The sequence below is a fragment of the Heliangelus exortis genome, chromosome 11 (genome assembly GCF_036169615.1).
Source record: "Heliangelus exortis chromosome 11, bHelExo1.hap1, whole genome shotgun sequence".
Taxonomy (NCBI): domain Eukaryota; kingdom Metazoa; phylum Chordata; class Aves; order Apodiformes; family Trochilidae; genus Heliangelus; species Heliangelus exortis.
In genome coordinates this window covers 13,679,980-13,693,355 of record NC_092432.1, presented here as the reverse complement: position 1 = coordinate 13,693,355, position 13,376 = coordinate 13,679,980, and the positions used below count along the sequence as shown (strand labels likewise).

At 40.6% G+C, this 13,376-nt stretch overlaps 1 long non-coding RNA gene across 1 annotated transcript in view; it reads left to right on the top strand.

The window, feature by feature from the left end:
• Nucleotides 1-13,376, top strand: part of LOC139801040 (uncharacterized) — a 135,251-nt gene that overhangs the window by 803 nt on the left and 121,072 nt on the right. The window lies entirely within an intron of this gene.

Sequence of the window (13,376 nt, the reverse complement as noted above, 5' to 3'; positions counted from 1 at the left end):
CTACTGTTCATAAGCTTTAGCAGAAGTAAGTGAAAGGAATTGTGAAGAACATCATCAGGATTTCTTACAGACTTACTAACACACCTATGTTTTAATTTGAATATTGTAGGCATAAATATTTAAGCAATATGTTAGAAATCATTTCATAAGTATATATCATGCCTGGCAAGAGGATTGTGGTGCTGATTTACCCTGGCCCCATAGCTGACCTTGCACTTAGGCTTGTACAATGTGGCTGCAAAATTTGGTCTTGATGCTATTAAACAATAATGGTGTATATTTTATTGAATGCAAGTTATTATAACATCAGAGGATTCTGAGGTCCTCTGATTTTTATTTCCTGTTGATGAGATGGTTCATCTCCTGAACTTAAATACTACTCTTTACAAGTTTCTAACTTCGCTCACTCATGCTCTGGATGGTGAAAGGCTTTGTCACTTTTCCTTAGAAGTGTGTCTGTATATTGAAGTCCATCTGATATTTTTTTATATATAAAATTGGATTTTAATTGCTTAAATATTATGAGTAGAAGGACTGAGCAGAAGAATGATGCTCATATCAACTGAATACCTGGCTTACTGGGAGTTGAAAAGAGGTCTAATTTTCAGCCTGGAGTAGTAGTATCATGGGATATCTCTTTCTGTCTCATATGGGTAGTTTTAGTTTTATTAAATCTGTTCCAGTGTTAGTCAAGAGAGAATTCCCTCATCTAGTTTATTTAAGGTAATATTGCTTAAGCCCAGGACACTTGCAGAGAAAACCCAAACTGAAATTTGGGGCCTGTAAACATACTGTCTCAACCCTTTACCCTTTAAAATTGATGTTAATAACTGTATTAGTATGCTGTTTCTTCTCAAAGGAAGTTTTTTTTCCTGCTGTGAAACTTCAAATTCCTGCCCAAGTTGTTTTTGTTTCTTTAATATTGGAGGAAGAGAAGTAAACTGTTTGGACTGGGGAAGAGGTGCAGGAAGTTTACAAGAAGTACAAGCCAGCAGAATGGCTGAGTCCAGGAGAGTGAAAACCTCTGGAACATTAATCTAATGCCTTCCCTGGAAAGGACTATGGCTTTTTTGGCAGGAATGTTGTATATGCTCTGAGGAAACAGTCTACATGCTGTTTTCCTTGTGTGTAAGTGTAGATTATGGAGTATGTTCACCTTGTCCTCAGAAGATTTCAATTCTCTTAAAACAGCTCTGCAGAAGTGTAAAGCATCTGCTCCTTTAGAAGAAATGTAGCTGTATGCTGGCATGTGGCTTCCAAGCATATGCTATAAAAATGATATGTAGGAGGGAAAGGTGTCATTTTTCTTTTGCTTACTGGTATTAACAATGAGAGGCCCTGGCACAAGTAAATGCACAGAGTCAAATTCTGTTTACAACCCATTTTTTTTTTTTCAAAAAAGGTAAGAGTTACTTTCTACCCTCACCCCATTAAATACCTGTTAAAGGAACTTTGTATAAAGACAGCAGGAATAAGATGATACAGGAGTAGAATTTGCATCTATTCTTGAGGTTAATGTTCACCTGCTGCCAGTGCAGAAACTTCTGTTTTTAGCCTCAGTAAGTTTGTATATAGACCTGCAATTCAGACATTCTTGAAGTGTTTCAGTGCAGGAAAAAGTAGCAAATACAAAAATGGACTTCCAGCTTCACCCTAATTTCATGACTTCACAGTTGTGTGGTAAATGTGCATTTCGAGATGTCTGAAGGTCCATTTAAGGAGAACCCAGTTTCTACTGGGGGAAGCAGTGCCCTCTAATGATAAATCTTCGTATGTCAGAATGAAAGTGGAAAAGCCTTTTAGTGGGAGCCAGAGCCAAAGAGCTTCTGCATGGGGATACTTAAGTCAGTTCTCTTCTTTTGTTTGAGGTAGATGGTGCTTTCTAAGGTTTTGTGTTGTTTTTTTGTTTGTTTGTTTGTTTGTGTTTTGGTTTTTTTTTTTGTTTTTTTTTTACTAATTACTTTATTTCTTTGCTTTGTGCAAATACTTGTCTTTTTTTTTTTTTTTTTTTCTTCTGTGCTTTGAGGGCTGGTCAGGGTGGAAGCAGTACAGCAAGCATTCTTGTGTTACAAGAAAATGCTGGTATGGAAAATAAATCAGGAGCTCAATTTGCACGTCTTTGAGATTGTTCTGCCAGTAAGGAAAGGTTTTGATAAAGTTTCTGGTTGGCTTAAGCTGATTCTTTGTGTTGACTGATATGTAAAATGAGCACAGCTGATTACTTCTCTAGCTTCCTAACTAGCAGGAGCTGTGAATGCATGAATCCATGTAATGGAAGCTTTGCAACTGTTAGACACTGTTGTACTGGTGTTTTTGCAGAGCTGGTTTTCATTTTGGGAGCCTGCAACATCTTCACACTTTAACAGCACTGCCAGCTCTCTGGAGCTAGAGCATAAACAGCAAGGTGGTAGCTGCTTCGCTATGATCTAACTCCAGCCAAGAGCATCCCTGCCCAACTGTGAGCTTCACTAACTCATCAAAATAGTAGAAAACTACCCAGCTTTTCTCTTGCTGAAAGTTTTTTCTCTCTTTTGTGAATTGGCTGCCCTCACATTGAGGTCTGGCAAGCACTAGGGTTTGTGTAAAGTAAGCAGAGAATCAGGAGAGAAGGGAAGCATAGGAACTCCTTTCTTGTCTTGCATTTTGCCTCACCGTTTCATGAAGTTATGTGGGAGACTGTAGAGACTCCATCTCCTTTGCAGTGTTAAAGTTGTCAGTAAGTACATGGTAGGCTAAACCTAACTCCTGACTTCATGCTGTTGACCTTATCTGTATGTTTTCCTGTCCTGCCTTTCTTTTCCTCTCTTGCCCGCTTCCTTTTTACTAAGCTGTTCCAGCTTAAAACCAGCTAAAATTAACTAAGTGCATCTTCCTACAAAGGTTTTCCAGTAGAGAAAGTTTTTTCCCCACAAATTTCACCAGGGAGTGATGAATTTGGAATGGACCCACAACTACTGCAATTGAAATCTTTAGAAAAGGCAAAACTAAGGAAATTAAGTGTTTTAATTGTCTGGTCTTCTGTGAAATGGGGCAGCAAATCAACCCAGCAATAGTGTCCTTCCCTTTGGTGCCAATTTCCAAGCCAAAACAAACTCAACGTATTAAATCAAGACTACTTAGTGTGAGGGAAATGGGTGGTGAGCAAGATCCTAGAATCACAGAGTTGTCAGAGTTGGAAGGGACCTCCAGAGATCATGTAGACCAACTCTCCCTCTAAAGCAGGATCACTGGGAGCACATTACACAGGGCTGCGTCCAGGTGGGTTTTGAACGTAAGATAAGGGGCTCCACACCCTCCCCTGGCTGCAGGCTGTTCAGTGCCTCAGCACCCTCATAGTAAAGAAGTTTTTTCTCATATTTAAATGGAACCTCCTATGTTCCAGCTTGTGTCCATTGCCCTTCGTCCTGTCACTGGGAACCACTGAGAAGGGTTTACCTGCATCCTCCTTGCACCCACTCTGTAAATACTTGTAGACAGTGATAAGGTCTCCCCTCAGCCTACTGTCTCCTGGCTGAAGAGTCCCAGCTCTCAGCCTTTCCTCTCAGAGAGATGCTCCAGTCCCTCAGTCATGTTTGTCGCCCTCTGCTGGACTCTCTAGCTGCTGATGCAAAAAAGTAACAAGATGACAAATTCCTGGTTTCTCCCTCGGGGCTTGTGTTCAACTGCAGAAAGAATGCTCATGGAAGAATTATGTTGTGCTGTTTAAGCATGCTTCAAAGAACATATCCTTTCTTACCCTGGAGAAATTCCTCCTTATGGAATTCAACCCCAAGCATTTTTCTTTTTTTCTTCTTTTCTTCTTTTCTTTTTCTTTTCTTCTTTTCTTCTTTTCTTTTCTTCTTTTCTTCTTTTCTTTTCTTCTTTTCTTCTTTTCTTTTCTTCTTTCCTTCTTTTCTTCTTTTTTTTTTCTTCTTTTTTCTTCTTTTTTCTCCTTTTTTCTTCTTTTTTCTTCTTTTTTCTTCTTTTTTCTTCTTTTTTCTTCTTTTTTCTTCTTTTTTCTTCTTTTTTCTTCTTTTTTCTTCTTTTTTCTTCTTTTTTCTTCTTTTTTCTTCTTTTTTCTTCTTTTTTCCTTTTTCTTCTTTTTTCTTCTTTTTTCTTCTTTTTTTCTTCTTTTTTCTTCTTTTTTCTTCTTTTTTCTTTCTTCTTTCTTCTTTCTTCTTTCTTCTTTCTTCTTTCTTTTTTCTTTTTTCTTTTTTCTTTTTTCTTTTTTCCCTTTTTCCCTTTTTCCCTTTTTCCCTTTTTCCCTTTTCCCTTTTCCCTTTTCCCTTTCTCCCTTTCTCCCTTTCTCCCTTTCTCCCTTTCTCCCTTTCTCCCTTTCTCCCTTTCTCCCTTTCTCCCTTTCTCCCTTTCTCCCTTTCTCCCTTTCTCCCTTTCTCCCTTTCTCCCTTTCTCCCTTTCTCCCTTTCTCCCTTTCTCCCTTTCTCCCTTTCTCCCTTTCTCCCTTTCTCCCTTTCTCCCTTTTTTTTTCTCCTTTTCTCCTTTTTTTTTCTCCCATTCTCCTTTTTTTTCTCCTTTTTTTTCTCCTTTTTTTTCTCCTTTTTTTTCTCCTTTTTTTTCTCCTTTTTTTTCTCCTTTTTTTTCTCCTTTTTTTTCTCCTTTTTTTCTCCTTTTTTTTCTCCTTTTTTTTCTCCTTTTTTTTCTCCTTTTTTTTCTCCTTTTTTTTCTCCTTTTTTTTCTCCTTTTTTTCTCCTTTTTTTTTTCTCCTTTTTTTTCTCCTTTTTTTTCTCCTTTTTTTTCTCCTTTTTTTTCTCCTTTTTTTTCTCCTTTTTTTTCTCCTTTTTTTTCTCCTTTTTTTTCTCCTTTTTTTTCTCCTTTTTTTTCTCCTTTTTTTTCTCCTTTTCTTTCTCCTTTTCTTTCTCCTTTTCTCCTACCATAAGTCAGTGGAACTGATGGATATTACCCATAGGCCAACTTGTACAGAGGTAGCTTAATCTAGGCACGTCCTTACATTGAATTGAAAGTCTCTTATACTTAATGGGGTGTTAACTCAGTTTATTCTCTGGGATTTGTGCAGTAATTTTATTGCCTGCAAAATGAACAGTTTGAATTCAGATGAAGTGTAGGTATGCTCAGAAACATACCTGCTGAGCTTGGCAATGATGCCTGAACATGCTTTATTCTGGTGTTTATATTTTCTCATCACATCTCTTGCATCTCTCTTTCTGGTAGTCCTGCTTTCAGTTTGAGGTTTATCTCGCTTCTTTCTTGTAGTAGATATAGATGTACTGCATCTGGTCTGTTTTCAGACCTAGTATCCCATCTTGAACTAATGCAGCCCTTTGATTTCTACAGGTTTTCATGGGCATAACCACAAGCAGGATTTGGTCTTTCCATCTTTCTTGATATGTTCCAACTCTGACTTAATCTTTGTCCCTTCTCACCTTGGGTCCTGGCCTCTCCCGTGACTCTTTGCTGATTAATTTTGCTCTTTGGCTTGCATGGAGTCATTAATTTGGTGCTTTCTCCATCTTTCTAAATCTTTTCGATACTGTGTAAACTTCCTTTTCTCATATAAGTGACTGCAGAAGGAATTCCAAGATGCTTCTTAGGAAGTGACTGTTAACACAGATGCACTTTTACTTTGGTACCAATCAATACTGAGTGTCAGATGGTGTTTCATGGAAAATTGCTGTCTAGGCCTTCAATTTTCAGTTAAACTATGCTGTCAACTACCATCTACCAAAGCTTATCACACTCTTTTTTTTTTTCTTACCTTGTCCTGATTCAGTCCCATACAACAAGAAAAGATGTGTCCAATATTGTTGTCAATGTAGACAAGCATAAGAATGATGGTGGATTCTGAAGACAGTTTTTACTAATAAGGCTTTTTGCTAGTTGAGTTCAATGATGTAGAAGAAGCAACAGTGAATTGCAGGGCAAGTCAATGGTAACATGAAACAGATGGTTCCTCTAAAGCTGAAGCACCAGCAGAACAAAGACAGAGGAGAAATCAAAGGCAAAGAACAGAAATCAGCTTCAAGTTGACTGACTATGCAGCATGCCAGACTTTTATAGATACTTCTCACAGGCAACTGTTCTGTGGGGGAGAATGGCCTAGAATCAGCATCCATGCCTTAGGACACAAAGCTGAGTTGTTCAGTCCTCTTACACAGGTGGTCTTACAGCTTCCTCGTGATAAGAGCACAGACAACACTTTCATGAACATTAAAACCATTTGAATGTTGCTAAATTATTGGGACAGACAGCACAAACTTCATCAGAAACTCTTCTAGAGAGCTTCTGTGCCCTAAACTACTTAAGAAATGTGAGGTTTATTTGTCTCATTTCAGTTTGCTGTCTTCTGGTTTTGGCTTTTTTTTATATATAGTGGTAGATAAGCCACAACTAGACCAACTGTGTTGTGTAGAGCCAAAACTTCATAGGAATGATTTGGCCCCCTTGGAAGTAATGACAATGAATTTGTGTGATCCAGGATTTCATCTGCAGTCTTCAGCAATTATATATGTGGTTATGGATTATCCATCTGTAGGGAAGCTGAAACTGGCTCTGCAGCTTTTTCTGGACTCATCCTGTACCTCCAGTCTGGCAATACAGCTTAACAGAGGAATCTGCATGGGGTTTCTCCTGTTGGGAAAAAAAAAAAAAATCTAAGAGGAACTCCTGCAATCCTGGAAAAGCATACATTTCTCCAGCTAAAATAGCAATGTTCTTTTATGTATCATGGGGTCACTGTTTCTCTGTGGAGTTTCTCATACCATTGATACTTACCAGCTGGATTCCAATTTGATGATAAAATGTCAGCACTTCAAAATTCTAACAATGTGAGAGTTTCAAATGATAAAAACGTCAGTCCTGTCATGTAAAGAAACACTTCTGTTACTTTCCACCACTGCTGCTACTTTTTCTTAATGACAGGAAATTTCACTTCAGCTCTGAACTTCTCTAGAAGTAAATCCCCTGTATCCTGTATTTTACTATTCAGGGCCAATTCTTTTTCACATCTGTTGAGAAGAAGATGTCCTCAGGGTGAGGTGCATCTTGAAAAGTTCAGTTTCCAGCCTCTGAGATAGACCTTGTGTCTGTGACAGATACTATTTCTGTCTCATGGTCTGGTCAGTGTGATGGTTGTGAAAGATACTTATATGCATCAGAGATGACAGTGATAAAAGAACTGATTTAGGCAGAGGTCTTGGGCAGGTCATTTGTTTTTCTCTGCTTTAGTTCTTCATTGTGCAAATGAAAAGAATGAATATCATCCATTTAGACAGAGAGCTGCCTGAAAAAGGGACTATGTCGTAGTCTGTGTTTCAACAGTGACCAAGAAATATCACTGTGATCTCAATAGGAATCTGTGGACATTGTTCTGTTCAGTCATCTACCTCCAATGATAGTTTTGCACTTGGTTAAGAGGATTAGAGATTGGAAATATAATTTCTTGTTAGCTTTATTATTATCATTATTATGTAAGGTAGACTTGCAATATCTTTCTGTTTGAGAATTTGCTGCCTAAAATAGTACAAATATTGCAGTTGAATCTTATTTTCATGATACTTTCTCAAGCTCTGGCCTTCAAGAATGGAAGCAGAAATGCTATCTATACAAGGAAGTGGCAAAGGTCTTGTGTGGTCTTCTGAAAAAGTCCTGTTTTGTTTGCATGGTATAGCAGTTAGGAAATGCATCAGGAATGTGTAGTGAAAATAAAGAGAATGAATGACATGGCAGAGTTCAGGAGCCAGAAATAGCCTTTTGATTGGGCTTGTCTGTGCTAGTCGTCTACAGAGACTGCATAGTAAATAGCAGCAATACAGAAAATTTGTTTCTTAGGATCCTAAATTCACCACTCTCTCCAATTTCTATCTTCTCTTCACTCAACTACTTAGTGTTTTCTGAATTTCTGTCTTGGTTCTCACCAGGAAGTGCCCTTCCACTGCTTTTTTTTTTAATACTTGGAACAAATCCTGGAGAAGTGGGCCCAGGTGAACCAGTTTCAACAAGACCAAGTGCAGGGTCCTGCACCTGGATTGGAGCAATCTACACTATCAGTACAGGCTTGGGGATGAGGTTTTAGAAAGCAGCCCTGCAGAAAAGGACTTGGGGGTGCTGGTGAATGAAAAGCTGGACAGGAACCAACAGTGTGTGCTTACAACTGGGAAGACCAATAGCATCCTGGGCTGCATTGAAAGAAGCATGGCCAGCAGATCAAGAGAGGTGGTTCTGCCACTTTGCTCTGCTCTGGTAAGACCTCACCTGGAGTGCTGCATCCACCTCTGGAGCCCTCAGTAGAAGAAGGACATGGTCCTGATGGAGCAGGTCCAGAGGAGGCCAGGAAAATGATCAGGGAGCTGGAACAGCTCTCTGACAAGGACAGGCTGAGGGAGCTGGGGATGTTCAGCCTGGAGAAAAGAAGGCTTTGGTGAGACCTGATAGAGACCTTTCCAGTATCTGAAGGCCCCTTCTGAAGGAAGGCTGGAGAGGGACTGATTGCAAGGGCCTGGAGTGGTAGGATGAGGAGAAATGATTTTAAGTTAAAGAAAAGCAGATTTAGATTGGATGTTAGGAAAAAATTCTTTACCGTGAGAGTAGTGGAAAAATGGAACAGGTTGCTCAGGGAGGTGGTTGAGGCCTCATCCCTGGAGGTATTCAAGATGAGACTTGAGGATGCTCTGAGCAACCTAATCTAGTGGAGGTTGACCCTGTTTACTGCAGAGTGGGTTGGACTAGATGGCCTTCAGAGGTCCCTTCCAACACAAATTATTCTATGATTATTCTACAAATGACAGTCTACCCCTACAAGGGGTTCATCTGGGGAGGTGTGAATACTGAGTGCTGTTTCAGCTGTGGAAAGAGTGACACTGTCAGGAAACTTGCATGGTAGTTAGGAGCTGGTCATCATGCTGAGAGGGTGGATCTGTGTACAGAAAAAACCCTGGTCAATCATAATGGCCTTTTCCCACCTTTTCTACATGAGGGGGAAGGCACAGAAAAATCTTGGTTTATTAACAGCTGGGAGAAGAGGACAGGATAAATCAGATCAGATTTAGGCTTCGCTAGAGCTGGCTTAGTTGCTGCCAACGTGGGAAAGGCTTCTGTCAGCTTGAGATTTCCCAAGAGACATTGTTTGCTGAGCTGCTGTGATGAGAAGGTTCAGAGCTAGTGTCAGTCTGCATGGTTCATTAGTTTAAATGTCTGGGCTGGGGAGGTATGTTCTCAAGCAAAGGCTTCTAAATATAAAATAGTCTTGTGAAGTTTTCATCTTATGAATATTCACTTGTTGAATTTACATTTTGTTTTTATCTCTGAGCTTCTAGAACAGAACCTGACACAGAGGACAACCCTCCCATCTGTCTGAATCAAGTCTCTGACGGAAAGATCTTGCAGAAAAAGTACCTTCTGGTTTAAAATGTCCACACTGTCTAGTTAGTGTTGTTTAGAACACTTGAAGAGCCAGCCATTGTCACTTGCTAACTCTAATAAAGTAGGTCTTGAGAAGAATTTTGATCTCCTGTGTGCCCTTGAGTGTGTCCACTGAAGTGGTGGAGGTCCAGGTGGGATCAGTAATATGATTTTGCTTTGGGAGAGTAAGGTTATTTGGGTAGCTGTTCTCATCACAGAAAACTGATGAACTTGGGAGAGAACAAACACATCTGACACATGCTTGTTGAGCATCTGGACTGGATGCCTTGGTACTATCAGGAGCACTATCTGCTTGGATGGAAGGTTATCACTGGAGCTTGCAGAGATACCTGCCTGCTCTGTCTGGTTGTGCGCTATATGGGTCATGGCCTCACCTGAGACCATCAGATGTTGCTGTCAGTCCTGTGCTTTCACATGCACTGCAATCATTCAGAAAAGAAATATATAATTAAGGGTGAGATCTTCACACCTCCATTCACAATACTTTTCCATGCTTGATTCCTTCTAGGCAGAGGGGGTTGTTACACTGTTCTCATTTACTTTCTTTTTTCAGCTGTGGATCAAGTTATTTCCTAATCTGGCTTCATATGGTGGCTAATGGAACAGAATTGATGCAGTTGCACCAAAAAAAGGCTTTTAGCCTATAGATTCTAATTAAAGCAACCTTTTTTTTTTTTTTTTAATATTCCAGAGGAGGGGAAAAAAATCCCTCAAAGAGCCCACTTTCTTTGTATCAGATGAATCTATATGCAGTAATTTGCCAGCCTGGTGGAGTCAGAAGTTGAACTATGCTTGAAGCAGTTATATCCAACCATATGTACATGCTGGCACTACCTGCAGCTTTTTTATCCCACAAGGTGATATTTCTACCATGTAATCTTGCTGCTTCCTGCTGTAGGCTGTATTAGGGAGAACTGTCAGAAAATTTGTCAACGTGCCTTTCTGTCAGAAGATTTCATTTTAGTTATGCCCTTGGGAAAAAAAATACATAGATTTAGTTGAAAACTCCTAGTTCTTGGGTTTGATGAGCTTGAGTTTTAGGGCCAAGTCCGTATGCCCAATTTCAGAATCACTTGCAGATACAAACCCTACCCTCAGGTTCTTCAGGGAGATGGTTCCTTTGATCTTGTCTGCTTCTGCCATGTTCTTCGTTGCTCAAGTGGAGACAGGAGAGGAGCTTTGCCCAGTAGAGCTCTGCATCCAGGAAAGCAAAGCCCCAACACCTATAAGCATTATTTTTAAAACAAACCAGTTAAATTTCACATGTGTGGTAGGTCTGCAGTGACCAAAGCTCCATGCCATGGTTAAAACAGTGGGAAGGGACCTAGGCTGTAGTTCAGGAGCTGTACTGCTAGGATGAAGCATGGACTGCTTGTTCTGCATCTGATCCAGTGTGGGGGGGATTTCCCTGTCTCTAAACCTCATCTCCCTTTCAAATCCACCTCTAATGTCAGACTGAGAAATCAGGGCTTAGGAGAACAAAGAATCATCGAAAATGCAGCTTCCACTCCAAGTGCCAGGAGCGTTTTGGTTTTTTTTCCAACTTCCTCCTCTCTCAGTCAATCTGCTTAACCAGCCTTAACCAAGGTAGCTCATTACCTGACTGACAGACATCCCCAAGGGTGATGGAATGAATGAACTGCAGCCAGAATACTAGCCCCTAGACTTGGTGAAAAGACATGATGAAGAACTGTGCTGGAGGCTCAGTATGTGAGAATCTCTGATTTTTTTCCCCTTATAACTGTCCCTGTGCTTCAGGCCAGCTCTTCCCTTACTGTCCTAAAGACAGCCTATTGCTCCCTACAGACACCATTAAGTTATTTTCCTGAAAATCCTACCTGTCCAGCATTCCCTGCCTAAAATGATAATAACAACAATAATAATATAGAATTTCATTTTTCTGTCTTTTCCTTTCTCCCTGGTCCTGCACACCTTAGCTGGCTGTCTCTGTGAAGCTCCAAAGCCTGCGAGTGATGCTGTTTGCCTCTGAGTCAGAGAGGCTTTTAAATCTGAGTGTAAAATGAGACTCCTACAGCAGTAAACAGAATGATCACGTACCTCCTTTGAAGTTACAATTTAAATAACCTCCAGGGCTTTAATAATGTGGGAAGTGAGCAAGAGGAAATAATTCCCTGCTTCTCCCCCCCGCCCCTCTCCGATGCAGGCGAAGTGAATTCCCTGGCAGAGGAGAGACATTGGTTTGCAGGGTATTGCAGAAAAGATGAACAGCTCTCACTTGCAGCTTAGTTAATGAGTCGGCACATAGTCATTCATGGACACAATTTATTAACCCATAAACACTGCAGATAATGGTGTTATCACTGTGATAAAGTAATTTTAATTTGCTCTATAATTTATAAGGTAGCTGTTGTATCAGAGGGAAGCCTGTGTCTGTTTATGTGTCCAGGTCCTGCCTTGGTGCTAGGCAGGGAAGAGAGGATCAGGGAAGTGAAGAGGATGGGGTCCTAGCTGGACTAAAGGAGCTGACCTGGTTGCAGAGCATTTGTTACTGGTTCCCCATCCTGTAGGTCTTTCCTGGTGCTGCTAATTCATGAAAAGGTTTTTCAGGCCTTCATCTCTATGTCTGAATTGATGCTTGGAGTTTTCCTGAAGGCAGACAGACATATAGCAAAAAGACAAGTGAGTGTGCATGACATCTGAGAGCTCTGGTGTTTTATGTTCAGGGATGTGCTGGAAAGGAGGTCATCCATGCTGAATGGGATACTGGAATGTTGGGTGGCAGCATTATATGCTCCTGGGATTACTGCAGGGTCTTCTCAGCAGCCTGCTGGCATATGGCTGCCACATAGGAGTGTAGTGTAGCCTTCTGAGATCTTTGTGGTTAGTGAGTGCTGCAGTGGGATAATGGGACAGCTTTCCAGTGAGATAGCAGCTTTACACAGCGCTGGAGGGATTGGGCATGGAGGTGTCTGGAGACATTTCTAGTTGCCTGGGTATTTCTTGCTTGCCAGGTAGTTTAACTAGTCAATACCTAAATGCATTAGCTCCTTTGTTAAGTGATTTATTAAACAGTAAGATTTATTAATATAATTTAATAGATTTTTATTAGTGTAGGAAGTGCCCTAAAGACATCTTAATATAAGTCTGAAGCTTACCAAGCTGCCTGGGGTCAGTTTCTCCTGGGATCAAAGATGCAGTCCTCATGGGTTCCTGTCTTTTTAGACTGCTCATAATCAAGTGTTTGGGGCTTATCTTTCGTAAGGAAAAATATGTGCTTGCCTGAACATGTTGCTAGCCAGTCTTTGGCCTGATGGAAAATGTGGTGAGTTTCCAAGGCAATTATACCTGCACTAATCATAATTTGTTCCTTAATCTAGAAGTATTGGTCTCTGCGTCTGCGTTTATGTTATGTTACTGAACAATTTGATTAGGTTCTTTGAATAAACTGTAATTCTGCCATGGATATTCCTGATCCACATGCTGTTTTCATTATCTAAGTTATCACTGCCCATTGTTGCAGTGCAATAACACTTAGAGACACCTATTAGAACTGGAGCTCCATTGTGCTGGATACTGTACAGACACACAGGGAGCTGCAGGCTCTGCCCTGGGGAGGTTACAGCTCTGCTGCGCTGTCATACCACAGCCCATTGTAGCATCCCTGTAGACATCAGTGCCCCAAATGGCTCCACAATGGAGACGGTGTCACACACTTTCTAACCTGTGAAGGCAGCGGTGTTTCCAAGTTCACTTTTGTCCATGTGTGTGCAGCTTGATCAGTGTTGAGGCTTGTTGGACATGATTTCAGGAAATGATAGTTTAAATGTGCTTGGAACTGGCCACTTTTGCTTTCTCAGAAAGGCTTCCTGAGGCTGGAGAACCAGAGCCAGGCTCTCCTCTTCCACATCTGCAACATGGGTTTCTGTTTTGTCAAATATATTTTATTGCAAGCTGAATTCTTTCCCAGCTTTTTTTGTACTTTGCCAGATTACCTTGACCTCGTGCCAGTCAATGATGAATTGTGCAAGTCCCCATTGAAA